Below are 14,954 nucleotides of genomic sequence, written 5' to 3'. Positions count from 1 at the left end.
TAGGATTATAATATCTACCTTGAAGGTTAGGAATAATATGATTGTTCACCACACAGGGCTCAAAATGGTAGAAGTAGGTCAGGATACCATATATATACATTTGCTAATATATAGAAATTATAGTTTTGAATAAAGCATTTGGAATAAAATCTCATAAAAGTAGTGCTTAATAAACATTAGTTCTTTTCTATCTTTCAGCCCATTCTCCTAGTTGAGTAGTTCTTGACCCTCACTGCACATTAGACTCCTCCGAGGAACTTAAAAAACAAAAAAGATGGGGCACCTGGGTGCCTCAGTTGGTTGAATGTCTGACTCTTGATCTCAGAGTGGTGAGTTCAAGCCCCACAATGGGCTTCACGCTGGGCTGGGAGCCTACTTAAAAAAAAAAAAAAGAAAAACAAAACAAAAGAAAACTGGGTCCCAGAAATTCAGGTTTAACTGTTTTAGTGTAGCAGGCCTATAATTTCTGAAAGCTTCTCAAGTGATTCTAATTAAAGTCAGGGTTAAGAATCACTGCGGGGATGGGGAGATGGGCAAAATGGATGAAGGTGGGTGGGAGATACAGGCTTCCAGTTATGGAATGAATAAGTCATGGGAATAAAAGGTACAGCATAGGGAATATAGTCAATGATAGTGTAATAATGTTGTATGGTGACAGATGGTAGATACACTTGTGGTGAGCACAACATAACACATAAACTTACAGAATCACTGTTTTATACCTGAAACTAATGTAACACTGCGTATCAATTATTTTCAAGAATTTTTTTTAAATTGTGAGATGTGAAGAATTTGATGAATTAGATTATACAGTCATGATTTAATCAAGTGGATGACATCAGGCCTCATTATGTCTTAAAATATTAGTTCCATTTCTTTCCTCTTTATAGCCCCACACTACATTTTGAACATTTAAAGTAATCGGTATGTATTTGCCAAATTAGTGAACATGGAGAAATAGGAACTCTCATACACTGTGTTAAAAATATATGTACTTCTGTTAAATGTATTTGTTTTAAAAATGTAAAAATGATTCAGCCACTGTGGAAAAAACATTTGTTGGTTCCTCCAAACATTAAACATAGAATTACCATATGACCCAGAAGTTTACCCCTAAATATATACCTAAAGTAACTGCAAACAGATACTCAAATATGTACATGTACATGCATGTTCATAATAGCACTACTCAAAAAAATTAATGAATAAATTTACTTTTAATATTTAAAAATCACTGCTAGAATTATCTTTCTGAAGGCCCAATGGGACCATGTTGTTTCTCTGCTTAAAAACCTCTCATAATTCCCCATTTTCTGCTGAGTGTAGTCTGAGCTCCTGTAACTTGTATGCCAGGCCCTGAGCAATGATTCTGCTTACTCTCAAGAAATATGACATACTCCCATGAATAATTTCAGCTGGGGTTCAACTCCCCCAGCCCCCACCCCTTTTACTTACCAGCTATGTGACCTTAGGACAAGTTATCCTCTCTAAGCTTTAATTTTATCATCTCGTTTTGGCTTGGCTTCTTCTGACTCAGAACCTTTGTACATATTTTTCTTTCTTTTTGATATGGCCTCTCTCCTTTTCCTGGCAAACTCCTTGTATTATTCAAAACTCAGTTTTATATCTCCTCTCCTCTGTGAAGCTTACCCTGAATGTCCCCTCTTTGACATAGTCTGTCTTCTTTCCATGAGTTCTCGTGCCACTTTGTAAATACCTTTATTTTAGCTCTTTTCCTTTTGTGTTGTAATTATGCTTCCACATCTGTCCCACACAAGACTTTAAGCTTTTTGGGGGATTGGGCCTGTATCTCACTTATTCTCATATTATGTTTGCTTAGCATGGAGCCCGTTTCATAGTAAGTGGCCAATAAATCTTGTTGAGTTAATGAGGTGAAATAAAATAGACAAAGATCCCTGAAATTGCCAACCTTGCGGATTTAGGAAAGGACCTATGTCTTTTGCTTGGTGCTTTGTAATAAATTGGGGCTGAATAAATAAAGTCAAATAGGAACTATCAGAGTTCTATCAATTCTGATCTTGACAATGTCCAGGTGACTCATTAAAGGACCATTTCCTCTTGGGGAAAAAACAAAACAAAGCAATTTAGAACCACTGTCAATAAAAGTGGCAAGGAAATTGAATCATATTTTGTATAACTGGAATTTCTCCAAAAACCAGTATGGTCTGACTGGTGGACACTCATGGTTTCTCAACTGTAGCAAGTGAGAACACAAAGTCTGGATAGCACTGTAGTGGGAGCTACTTGGGATATCTTGTTTTTATGAATAGAGAGGTCACTCCATGCCTTAAAATTATGTTTCTGAAAATATTTTTTTTCTTCTCCACTCTCCACCTATCATACCCCAAACTTTGTGGCTGTTGTTTTCAGTGGGCTCGGCATGGACTAGGGCCTAGGGATACACAGAAGGATTGGACACGGTCCTTGCTCTCGAGTAGCTTCAAGTCTGCTAAGGGTAGAGAGCTATTTTCAGACAAAGCAAGAAGATTATATACGTACAGTCATGTAAGTTATAGCAGGTAAGGGAGTAGTCACTCTGTGGTGGCAGGATAGGATGGGCTTTCTGGAAAGTTAGGAAAGGTTTATAGGGGAGATAAATTTGGCATACCCTTAAAAAATAAGATGTCAACAAATTAGACAAGACAGGTAAAGCTATTTTAAGTAAGGGGAATATAACAACAAATGCAAAGTGGTATGAAAAAAAACCTGTTGTGTTTGGGGATCTACTAGTGGTTCAGCAAAGCTGGAAGTGGATAAAAACAGACTCTTGGGATGCCTGGGTGGCTCAGTCCGTTAAGCATCTGCCTTCGGCTCAGGTCATGATCCCAGCGTCCTGGGATTGAATCCCGCACTGGACTCCTTGCTCAGCAGGGAGCCTGCTTCTCCTTCTGCTTGCTGCTCCCCCTGCTTGTGCTCCCTCTCTCTCTCTCTGACAAACAAATAAATAAAATCTTAAAAAACAACAACAACAAAAAACCAGACTCTTAACAGAGAACAAACTGGTGGTTGCCAGAGGGGAAGTGGGTGGGGGGATGGGTGAATAGGTGAATGGGAGAAGAGTACACTATCATAATGAGCACTGAGTAACATATAAAGTTGTTGAATCATTATATTGTACACCTGAAACTAATATAACACCATATGTTAATTATACTGGAATAAAAATATAGAAGCTTAGTGCAGAGATCTAGTGGTTTGCCAAACAGAAGAAAGTGATCAGCGTCTTACTTTCTAATATTCCTCATCCCATGAGCCTCAGTGTAGGGCTACCCTAGGAGTCCTTTCATTCCTTACATCTTCACAGAAATTTCATAGTTGGGACCAAAATAAAACAAACAACAAATCTTTTTGCCATTGATACAAAATATATTAAATTGCCCTATTTCTGGATGGAAAGATATATGACATAAGTTACTTATTGACATGAAGTTATAAATTCTAATAATGAAGGAGTTAATATGAATAAATAATTTGCATGCATTTGTATTAATTTAAAAAAAAAGGTGGAAGCAGATAATGCAGCAAGAGATGGAGTTGGATGGTGGGTAAGGACTGGACCCCATACCCCTTATAGGATACCAAGGAGTTTTGACTTGATCTTGTAGGCATCCAGCCATTAAAGGATGTTAAGCAAGTGATATAAACAGTTTTTAATTTTACAAGATCACTCTAGTAGCAACATGGAAGGGAGGCAAGTCTGAAGTCAGAGACCAGAAGAAAAGTGCAGTAGTTAGTCTAGCGAGGGGAAAAGGCAGTAGCAAAAGGGAAGAGGTTAAAAGAGCAGAACTAAGGGACAATAAGGTAGTAACACTGCTAGAACTCCCTTAGTGATTGGATGGAGGAAAATGGGGAGAGGGAGAAAGCTAAGATAACTCCCATGTCTCAAACTTATGTGACTGGGTGAGAATGGCTTTGTTCATGGAGATGGAGAATACTGGAGGGCTAGGTTTGTGTAAGGACAATGTAATCAGTTTAATTTTGAGTAGGCTGAGTTTGAGATTTCTGTGGGACACCTGAGTGGAGTTCCTAATGGTCATTTGGAAATGGGAATTATTTGTTTGCAAAGGGAGCTAGAGACTTCTAGATCACAGCTTCAGGGGCTTAATTAAAATGTAAGTTGGGGTGGGGGGAAAATAATAAAATAAAATTGGGGAGAGGGTGATGGGACAAAGATAACAAATCAGCAGCCACTCACACTTAGATGAAAAATCTCACTGTCCCTGGAGCTAAGTTTTCAATTCCAAATTCTCAAGATTCACCAGTACTATAGTAGGTTAAAGATCCAAATCAAGGGGGTGCACCTGGATGGCTCACTTGGTAGAGCATGGACCTCTTGATCTCAGGGTTGTGAGTTTAAGCCCCAAGCTGGGTGTGAAGCCTAGTTAAAAGGAAGGAAGAAAGGGAAAGAAAGAAATCCAAATCAAGTACTATAAGAAATCCAAATTTTTATACTTTTTGTACCTTTTTTTTTTTTTTTTGCCAATAAGGGTCAACAGAGTGTACTTTTCAGGCTTTAATCTAAGTATAATGCAATGTAAATGTAACCACTCAAATATTCTTGTAATCAGGACAGAATTCAAGTAAATATCACCAGGACCAAAGCTGACCTCACGGTGGCACTCCAGTCTTGTCAGAATAAAGGGTTCTGGAATCATGTTACTACTAACTTGTAAGTGGATGGTCCACATTGAAGTAAAGAGTTGGCATAAACTCTAGGTCCATAGACCCCACAGTGAAACTTCCTGGGGAGAATTTACAGGGGAGGATATGCTTTTCTGGTTTTAAGAATTTATTTGAGAGAGAGAGAGTGATCGAGAGAGAAAGAGGGAGGGAGAGAGAGCACGAGCTAGGGGAGAGGGGCACAAAGGTAGAAAGAGACTCCCCACTGAGCAGGGAGCCTGACCCCAGGACCCTGTGATCATGACCTGAGCTGAAGGCAGATGCTTAACAGACTAAGCCACCCAGGCGCCCCTGCTTTTCTGGTTTTTGTTGTTGTTGTTTTTAAGATTTTATTTATTTTATTTGAGACAGAGAGAATGAGAGAGAAAGAGAGCACATGAGAGGGGGGAGGGTCAGAAGGAGTTAATATGAATAAATAATTTGCATGCATTTGTATTAATTAAAAAAAACTCCCTGCCAAGCAGGAGTCCCTGCAGTGCGGGACTCGATCCCTGGACCCCAGGATCATGACTTGGGCCGAAGGCAGTTACTTAACCAACTGAGCCACCCAGGCGCCCTGCTTTTCTGAATTTAAATCAGCTCTGACCTGAGGCTGGATCAATAATATAGGTCTATAATATACAGAATGTCTCCATCGAAAACAGAAATTCAATCAGGGCTTAAAACTAAGGAAAATAATATTCACATTATTAGTTTTTAATAGCTACCATTTACTGGTGCCTATTGTTGGCTGCACATAGTTCTGGGTACTTTTCATATTAGAAGAGCTCATTGAAGTCTCACAACAGTCCTATGAGATTAATAATTATTCTTGTTTTTCTGAAGAAGAAACTGAGGCTCAAAGACATTAAATAGCTTGCATCTGAAATTATATAGGTAGTATGCAGCCATGCTGCATTTTGAACCCAATCTGTGTGATTCCCAAACCTGAGCTCTTTAAGCAACACTGCATTGCTTCATCTTAGTGATGCCAAGATTAAAGCAGTAACAAATGAAACGTGGTTTTCTTTGGGTATAGATGTTTGGCATGAGGTAATTTCAATAACACCATATTTTTTTTAAAAGATTTTATTTATTTATTTGAGACAGAGAGAATGAGAGACAGAGAGCATGAGAGGGAGGAGGGTCAGAGGGAGAAGCAGACTCCCTGCCGAGCAGGGAGCCCGATGCGGGACTTGATCCTGGGACTCCAGGATCATGACCTGAGCCGAAGGCAGTCGCCCAACCAACTGAGCCACCCAGGCGCCCTCAATAACACCATATTTAAGAAGATATAGTGAGGACCCCTATTGTGAATTTGAAGCCTCATCATGAAACTCTTCCCTGCATACGAGAAACATGAGGATATTTAGAGTCACGTGTATATCCCACAAGGTACTTATTAATTACAAAGAGAAAAACAATAAATTTACAGTGGAGAATCCTTGCGGACACTATGTTAATAAAATCATCAAAGTATAAATGATAAAGCAAATGTGGTAAAATAACAATATTTGTGCCATAGAGAAATTTTCCTTTTATAGTGGAAAAGAAAAGGGGGGACAAGGGAGGATTTGTTGACATCAGTCAGCAGTGGAGCGGAGGACTAATTTTTATCTTTGATCTTCATCTGTGAAAGCTCAAATCCCACAAAGGTTTCCAAATGAAACATTTACCTTTCTAAGGGGTAAAGAATTATTGGGGAATCCTAGACTCTATATAAAGGAAGACTCCCAAAAGAAAGACATAAATAATAAAACTCCAGAATAATATTATTATACTGACCGTAGACTACAGAAGTGGGAGTTGGTTGTCCTTCCTTCTACAATGCTTAATCAAGAGTATCAAACCATATTTATAAAGCATTTTTAAAATGCCTTACAGACTTCAAAGCCGTAAAGCTTCTCTGCATCTCCAGGCATTAATGTCCACATTTTGTATATTCTCAGCCTAAGATAATTACCAATCTGCCTATTTTTAAAAGAACTGTTCTTTTAGTGAGAAGGAAATGACATCTGGAGAGCTTTTTGTTTGAAATGTCGGTGTTTGCATGATTTACAGTATAATTAACCAGCCTTGTAGCACCAGCAAACTCGCTCCCCCACTATTCATCACGTTTCCAGTGACTTCAGATCATCAACTCTTCGGGGAGGAAATCCCGCCTCCTTAATGATGTAAAATATTATGTCATCCCCATAGATAGAATGTGATCTATCCTTATATACCTATCGTTTTTCAGATCTCAGGGATTTTTTCCTTCCTTATTTTTGACATTACCCTTGGTGCTAAAATCTAATTAAACACACACATACAAAATCTAATACTTAAGAAGAATTTTGTCATTCAATTGCTTATAATCACCAGAACACATTTATTAAGATAAAATTGTGCTGCTTAAAAGGCATAAAAGCCTAGTAGCCCAGAATCTAAAATAAAAATACCTATATGGATAAACACATAATGAACATTATCACAAAAATGACTTTAAATCTCTACATTAAAAACTTATTAGGTATCTAAAAACTTCAAAAGTCTTTACTTTTGGCCTAGTAATCCTACTTCTAAGAATTCACCCTAAATATACACCTCCAACAATATGGAAATACATGTGCACAAGGTCAATTATTGCTGCATTGTTAGTATTTGCAAAATATTGGAGACCATCTAAATGTTCATGTAGAAGAGAGTGGTTGAATGAACTATGGTGCAAGCACGTAATAGAGCACCTACACATCTCTAAGAAAGAATGAGGTAGATGTCTGCAAACTGATATGGAATGATTTCCAGGGATATACTGTTTAATGAGAAAAGCAAAGAACAAAGCTACCTTTTGTGTAAGAAAAAAAGGGGGCAGGGGAAGGGAAGTGAGAAAATATGCATGTGCTTGCTTTTTGACCAAAAAGGAAAACAGGAAAGATAAACCAGAGACTAACAAGATTGGTTATTTATAGGAGGTGGGTGGGAATGTGTTTGGAAGTGTGACGGGGGGTTGGGTATTGAGCAGAAGATGGAAAGTGACATTTCTCCTGAATATTACTTTTTGGGTTTTTTTTTTTTAGACCTTTTTTTTCATTCAGCATCTTTTTTTTAATTAATTTTATTTTATTATGCTATGTTAGTCACCATACATTACATCAATAGTGTTTTGATGTAGTGTTCCATGATTCATTGTTTGCGTATAACACCCAGTGCTCCGTGCAATACGTGCCCTCCTTAATACCCATCACCGGGCTAACTCATCCCCCCACCTCCCTTTTTTTAAACATTCTTAAAAAAGATTTCATTTATTTATTTGACAGAGAGAGAGAGAGCACAAGCAGGGGGAGCGGCAGGCAGAGGGAGAAGTAGACTCCTCGATGAGCAAGGAGCCCGATGCGGGACTTGATTCCAGGACCCTGGGATCATGACGTAAGCTGAAGGCAGATGTTTAACAGACTGAGCGACCCAGGTGCCCCCTGAATATTACTTTTTGTATGGTTCTATCTTTTAGAGCCATGTTAATGATTCATATATTTAAAAAAAAACAACACATATACACACACAAATAGGGGAAAATCCTAATAATGGAATATGAACAAATCAACCTAAGTTTCAAATGAATTATATAATCACACTGAAATGCAGGTGTGGTGGGAGGGAAGGGAAACTAACTCAAGCCAAATAACTTGAGAATATAATTTTTTAAAAACTATATACTCTCAGACTAAAGAAAAAATGAACTATAAAACCGACAGTGGTTGGCTTTTGTCTTTGTTTTGTTTGTTTTTGGTAGCAATTCTAAAACTACTTTCTGTGTATTCTGGGATTGGGTAAATAAGTAAAAATATTATGGACAATGGGATTCAAATTTCTTACTGAGAGAAAAGAGTTACAAATAGGGGAAGAGAGAAGAGTAGAATATATCCTATAAGCTACCATATGATCCAGCAATTGCACTACTGGGTATTTACCCCAAAGATACAAATGTAGGGATCCGAAGGGGTACGTGCACCCCGATGTTTACAGCAGCAATGTCCACAATAGCCAAACTGTGGAAAGAGCCAAGATGTCCATCGACAGATGAATGGATAAAGAAGATGTGGTATATATATACGATGGAATAGTATGCAGCCATCAAAAGGAATGAGATCTTGCCATTTGCAATGACATGGATGGAACTGGAGGGTGTTATGCTGAGCGAAATAAGTCAATCAGAGAAAGACATGTATCATATGACCTCACTGATATGAGGAATTCTTAATCTCAGGAAACAAACTGAGGGTTGCTGGAGTGGGAGTTGGGGTGGGAGGGATGGGATGGCTGGGTGATAGACACTGGGGAGGGTATGTGCTATGGTGAGGGCTGTGAATTGTGCAAGACTGTTGAATCATATATCTGTACCTCCGAAACAAATAATGCAATATATGTTAAGAAAAAAAAATAAAGAAGAAGATAACAGGAGGGGAAGAATGAAGGGGGGGAATCGGAGGGGGAGATGAACCATGAGAGACGATGGACTCTGAAAAACAAACTGAGGGTTCTAGAGGGGAGAACTAATGATGTAATGTATGGTGATTAACATAACAATAAAAAAGAATATATCCTATAGTACTGGATTAGAGTTGGACAAGACAGTATGAACTCATGGCTTTTAATATAGATAGATATGGATGTGTGTATATATGTATATAATTTTTTAGCTCTGTCCACTGAGAAAGCTCCGAAGCAATGATACCCCAGGAGCAATAAGCACACCTAGCACCCAGAACATGATTTCTAAATTCCATTTGCTACTGAAAGGAACCAGGGCTCCTTGGAGAATTGGCTGGTTCCAGAGCTAGAGCTGGGAAAGAATAAGATGAACCTCATATGATGCCTCATAGTAAGCTACTAAGTTAGAAAGTGCTCAAAGGATGGTGGGACATGTCCAAATGATAAAGAGCCATACTGAAAGGTCTCCTACCAGCCAAATTTGGGACAATTAAGCATCAAAATAAAAAATGATAGTTATGTATTATAACCCATGGAATAAAATAAAAATATGTAAACACATAAATAAATTAGAAATGTGGGACAAGGGAAAATAAGCCTTTACAGTAGAATGTCAGCTAATAAATGTAGAAGGAATGATGGATGAGAAACAGGATATTTACATAGTCACAACATATGTTCTCATAAGATATTTATTAATTACAAAGAGAAAAGTAGTAAATTTTATAGTGGTAAAATATGAATGGGAAATCTTGGTGAGAGGTATACAGGAATATTTTTGTCTGTTTTTACAACTTTTCTGTAAGTTTGGAATTATATAAAATTAAAAAGAAATGGTAATTAAAGCACTTCCAAGGAATTTCCTAAGCTACAGCAAGACAAAACTGTCATCAATGTATAGTGAGTTGATTCTGCCTGCCTCCTTAGCAGAATAGCTTATGGGAAGCCATCATTTGGGGAGAAGGGAGTGGTGGGAGGTCAAAAACCTTATTAGATGTTTCCTTGAACAAATGTTAAAAAAATATTGTTTTGGTTTTTTTTTTAAGATTTTATTTTTTTTAAGTAGCCTCTCGCTACACCTAATGTGGGGCTCAAAATTACAGCCCCAAGATCAAGAGTTGCATGCTCTACTAATTGAGCCAGCCAGGCATCCCTAAAAATATTTTGTTGAAAAGATGTAAGCCTGTTGGAAAAGAGTTTTTGATAGCAATTTTTAAAACTCCCTGTTAGGTACCAGGGACAAATTCTGTTTCTAGTTGTTAAATAAACAGTTGGATGAAGATTTCAATCCCGGGAGACCTAAAAATCAAATAAATCAAACAATAAAGAAATGGAGTAATTTCTGTTCTCTTCCCAGATAGTAAATTTAAATAGAAATTTATGATTATTATGGCAGTTATAAAGTCTTAATGTGACTGATGCATAGACATACTCCAAAACTGTTTTTTTTCTATTACATAGAAATAAGTATAAGATTGGGCGCCTGGGTGGCTCAGTTGGTTGAGCGACTGCCTTCGGCTCAGGTCATGATCCTGGAGTCCCGGGATCGAGTCCCGCATCGGGCTCCCTGCTCGGCAGGGGGTCTGCTTCTCCCTCTGCCCTCTTCCCTCTCGTGCTCTCTGTCTCTCATTCTCTCTCTCTCTCAAATCAATAAATAAAATCTTTAAAAAAAAAAAAAAGAAAGAAGTATAAGATCATTGAAAAGAACTGTCCTGGGGAGAGAGGACACTGAGGGCCTGAGAAGCCAACTGCGCCTCCAAGTGGTTTGAACTTTGAGCTTCTTGTAGTCCTGATGAAGAGTTTTAGTTTCCTCAGGTTTATGACACTTGAAACTTCAATAGTTGAGGGTTTATGCACTTCGGGACCAGTCAACACCGCAGAGTTCAAAGTACTAAGAGACAAGAGATCAAAATGGCTTCCAGAGGAAAGACAGAGACAAGCAAATTAAAGCAGAATTTAGAAGAACGGTTAGACAGAGTAATGCAGCAATTACAAGATTTGGAGGAATGCAGAGAGGAACTTGATACAGATGACTATGAAGAAACCACAAAAGGAAACTCTGGAGCAACTAAGTGAATTTACTGATTCACTGAAGAAAATTATGCCCAGAAATATGACTTTGGTAGATGAGCTAAGTTGAATGTAACTGGGCTAACCAGGCAGCTATCAGCCAGGCCTTTCAAACCCCAGAGGTCATCAGATAACTTGCAAAGAAACAACCATGTCAGCTTCAGACAAGGTTAGTAAAGATGGATAGAGATCTCATGGTGGGAAAGCTGGAAAGAGTCCTCTACACTCAACAGAAAGTGGAGATAACTAACAGTTCTCAGGACACTTGGAGAGAAGCTAACTGCAGATAACAAGACCTTGTCAGCAGATGCAGGTGCTCTACTCAGCCAGTTTGAGAAAGTCTCTACAGACCTTGGCTCTGGAGACAAGGTTCTTGCATTGGCAAGCTCTGAGGCTGAAAAAACAAAAAAGTGACATGGTGTGGAAGCTTGGCACATGGAGCTCATTCTTGATGCAAATGGCCATTTGTCTTCTAGGGATTTTGAATCATTGCAAAGAAATCAAGAGATTCTTGAAATGCATTGATAACCTAAGAAAAGGTGACAGAAAAACATACTTGTGGCTTCTGGTTATACTCTTCATCATTATGCTTTGTGTAGGGCTGCCTGCCTGAGTGATCCGAGACTTGTTGGGATGAGTGACCCATTGCGCCTTATTCATTATGTCTTGTGGGTTTGAGAGAGAACAGAAAACAGTTTCTCTGCTTGTTTTTATTAAGCCTCCTTGTTGTTTTTGTTTGTTTTAAGCCTCCTTGTTTTTTGTTTTTCTTTTTTTTTTTTAAGATTTTATTTATTTGAGAGAGAGAGAGAGAGCACAAGCAGGCGGAGGGTCAGAGGGAAAAGAAGAATCAGACTCCCCACCAAGCAGGGAGCCCGATGCGGGGCTTGATCCCAGGACCCTGAGATCATGACCTGAGCCAAAGGCAGACACTTAACGACTGAGCCACCCAGGCGCCCCAAGCCTCCTTGTTTTTAAGTGCTGATAATAAATGAGAAAATGTGAACTAAAAAAAAAAAAAAAAAAAAGAACCCATCCTGGTAACCTGGTAATGAGGTGATAATACTACTCTCGTGACAACTTGCCAGATACTATTCTTTTTTTTTTTTAAGATTTTATTTTTTTAAGTAATCTCTACATCCAATGTGGGGTTTGGACTCGTGACCCTGAGATCAAGAGTTGCATGCTCCACCAACTGAGCCAGCCTGGCACCCCCATCAGATACTATTCTAAATATTGTTCATATATTAATCCATTTAATCTCACTGCAACCCTGTGTAGTAGACACTATTATTAGACTCAGTTTACAATTGAGAAAACCAAGGTTCTCAAACTTTCTTGATTAACTGTGGTCTTATTGTCTTACTAATTTTTTCATGGTAACGCACACCAAAAGAAATACTTAATAATTCCATTCATTAAGTTGTTAGATCCAAATACCTTTTTTTTTTTTTTTTGGAGAGAGAGAGAGCATGTGTGAGCAGGAGAAGGGGTAGAGGGAGAGGCAGAGAGAATCTTAACCAGGCTCCACGCTCAGCGAGGAGCCCGATGCAGGCTCAGGACCTTGATCTCAGGACCCTGAGATCATGACCTAAGCTGAAATCAAGAGTTGGATGGTCAACCAACTGAGCAACTCAGGTGCCCTGTTAGATCCAAAGATCTTAACATATATTTATGATTTCACAATTTAGTAGCCATTAAAAATAGAAACTGAAAGAGCAAATAGTATTCTTATTTCATTTTTAAATAATCAAATTACTTGCTAATTGGATATGTGAGCCTGTTGGGTGCTGCACAACTTTAAAGCTCAGATTAGGGCGCCTGGGTGGCTCAGTTGGTTAAGCGACTGCCTTCAGCTCAGGTCATGATCCCACAGTCCTGGGATAGAGTCCCACATCGGGCTCCCTGCTCTGCGGGGAGCCTGCTTCTCCCTCTCCCACTCCCCCTGCTTGTGTTCCCTCTCTCGCTGTGTCTCTCTCTGTCAAATAAATAAATAAAATCTTTATTTATTTATTTTTTTAAAGATTTTATTTATTTATTTGAGAGAGAGAGAATGAGAGAGAGCGAGTACATGAGAGGGGGGAGGGTCAGAGGGAGAAGCAGACTCCCCGCTGAGCAGGGAGCCCGATGCGGGACTCGATCCCGGGACTCCAGGATCATGACCTGAGCTGAAGGCAGTCGCTTAACCAACTGGGCCACCCAGGCGCCCATAAATAAAATCTTTAAAAAAAAAAAAAAAAAAGCTCAGATTAGATGCTGCCACACTCATTTCCTGCTCCATACTGATATTCATGCAGTACTTGATTTCATCAGAGCAACTGCAGGAAACCCAGCTTTGCAAAGATATGACATCATCAAAACCATGATCTACCTCATACAAGAAGATCACATAATTTCTTTTTTTTTTAAAGATTTTATTTTTAAGTAATCTCTACACCCAACATGGGGCTTGAATTTATAACCCCGAGATCAGGAGTCACATGCTCTATCGACTGAGCCAGCTGGGCACCCCTTTTTTTAACTTTCTTTTTTTTTTTTTAAAAAGAAGCTCACATAATTTCTTTTCTTTTCTTTTTTTTTAAGATTTATTTATTGGGGCACCCTGGGTGGCTCAGTCAATGAAGCATCTGTCTTCGGCTCAGGTCATGATCCCAGGGTCCTGGGATCGAGCCCTACATCGGGCTCCCTGCTCAATGGGAAGCCTGCTTCTCCCTCTCCCTCTGCCAGCTGCCCCCCTGCTTGTGCTCTCTTTCTCTCTCTGTCTCTGTCAAATAAATAAAATCTTTAAAAATTTTTATTCATTTATTTGAGAGAGAGAGAGAGCAGGGGCAGGGGAGAGAGAGTCTTAAGCAGACTCTGTGCTGAGCACAGAGCCCAACGTGGGGCTCAATCTCACAATCCCAAGATCAGAACCTGAACCAAAGCCAAGAGTTGGACCTCCATCCGACTGCACCACCCAGGCACCTCCCCAGAAGTTCACATAATTTCTAACAGATGTTGAGTATCACTGTGATGCCCTTAAAATTTAAAAATATTCTATGTTTCTAATAAAGGCCATATATGAAAAGCCCCAATAAATATCACACTCAATGGGGAAAAACTGAGAGCTTTCCCCCTAAGAAGAGGAACAAGACAAGGATGTCCACTCTCACCACTTTTATTCAACACGGTACTGGAAGTCCTAGCCACAGCAAGCAGACAACAAAAAGAAATCAAAGGCATCCAAATTGGAAAGGAAGAAGTAAAATTTTCACTATGTGCAGATGACATACTATACATAGAAAACCCACCAAAAAGCTACTAGAAGTGATAAGTGAAATCAGTAAAGTCATAGGCTATAAAATCAATGTACAGAAATCTGTTGCATTTCTGTATACTAATAATGAAGCAGCAGAAAGAGAAATTAAGAAAACAATCCCATTTACATCTGCACCAAAAATAATAAGATACCTAGGTATAAACCTAACCAAAGAGGTGAAAGACCTGTATTCTGAAAACTATAAAACATTGGTGAAAAAAAAACTGAAGATGACACAAAGAAATGGAAAGCTATTCCATGCTAATGGAGTGGAAGAACACATATTGTTAAAATGTCTATACTACCCAAAGCAATCTACAGATTTAATGCAATCCCTATCAAAATACCAATAGCATTTTTCCACAGAACTAGAACAAACAATCCTAAAATTTGTATGGAACCACAAAAGACCCTGAATAGCCAAAGCAATTTTGAAAAA

General features: G+C 38.8%; 1 pseudogene; it reads left to right on the top strand.

The window, feature by feature from the left end:
- The first annotated feature begins 10,942 nt into the window (after positions 1-10,942).
- Positions 10,943-11,634, top strand: LOC123842299 (protein LZIC-like; annotated as a pseudogene).
- The last annotated feature ends 3,320 nt before the right edge of the window (positions 11,635-14,954 follow it).

The sequence above is a fragment of the Mirounga angustirostris genome, unplaced genomic scaffold, assembly GCF_029215605.1.
Source record: "Mirounga angustirostris isolate CCGP_5_RB_7025 unplaced genomic scaffold, mMirAng1.0.hap1 SCAF_17, whole genome shotgun sequence".
NCBI lineage: Eukaryota > Metazoa > Chordata > Mammalia > Carnivora > Phocidae > Mirounga > Mirounga angustirostris.
The sequence above is the reverse complement of the archived record's forward strand: the minus strand, read 5'-3'. Positions and strand labels throughout refer to the sequence as shown.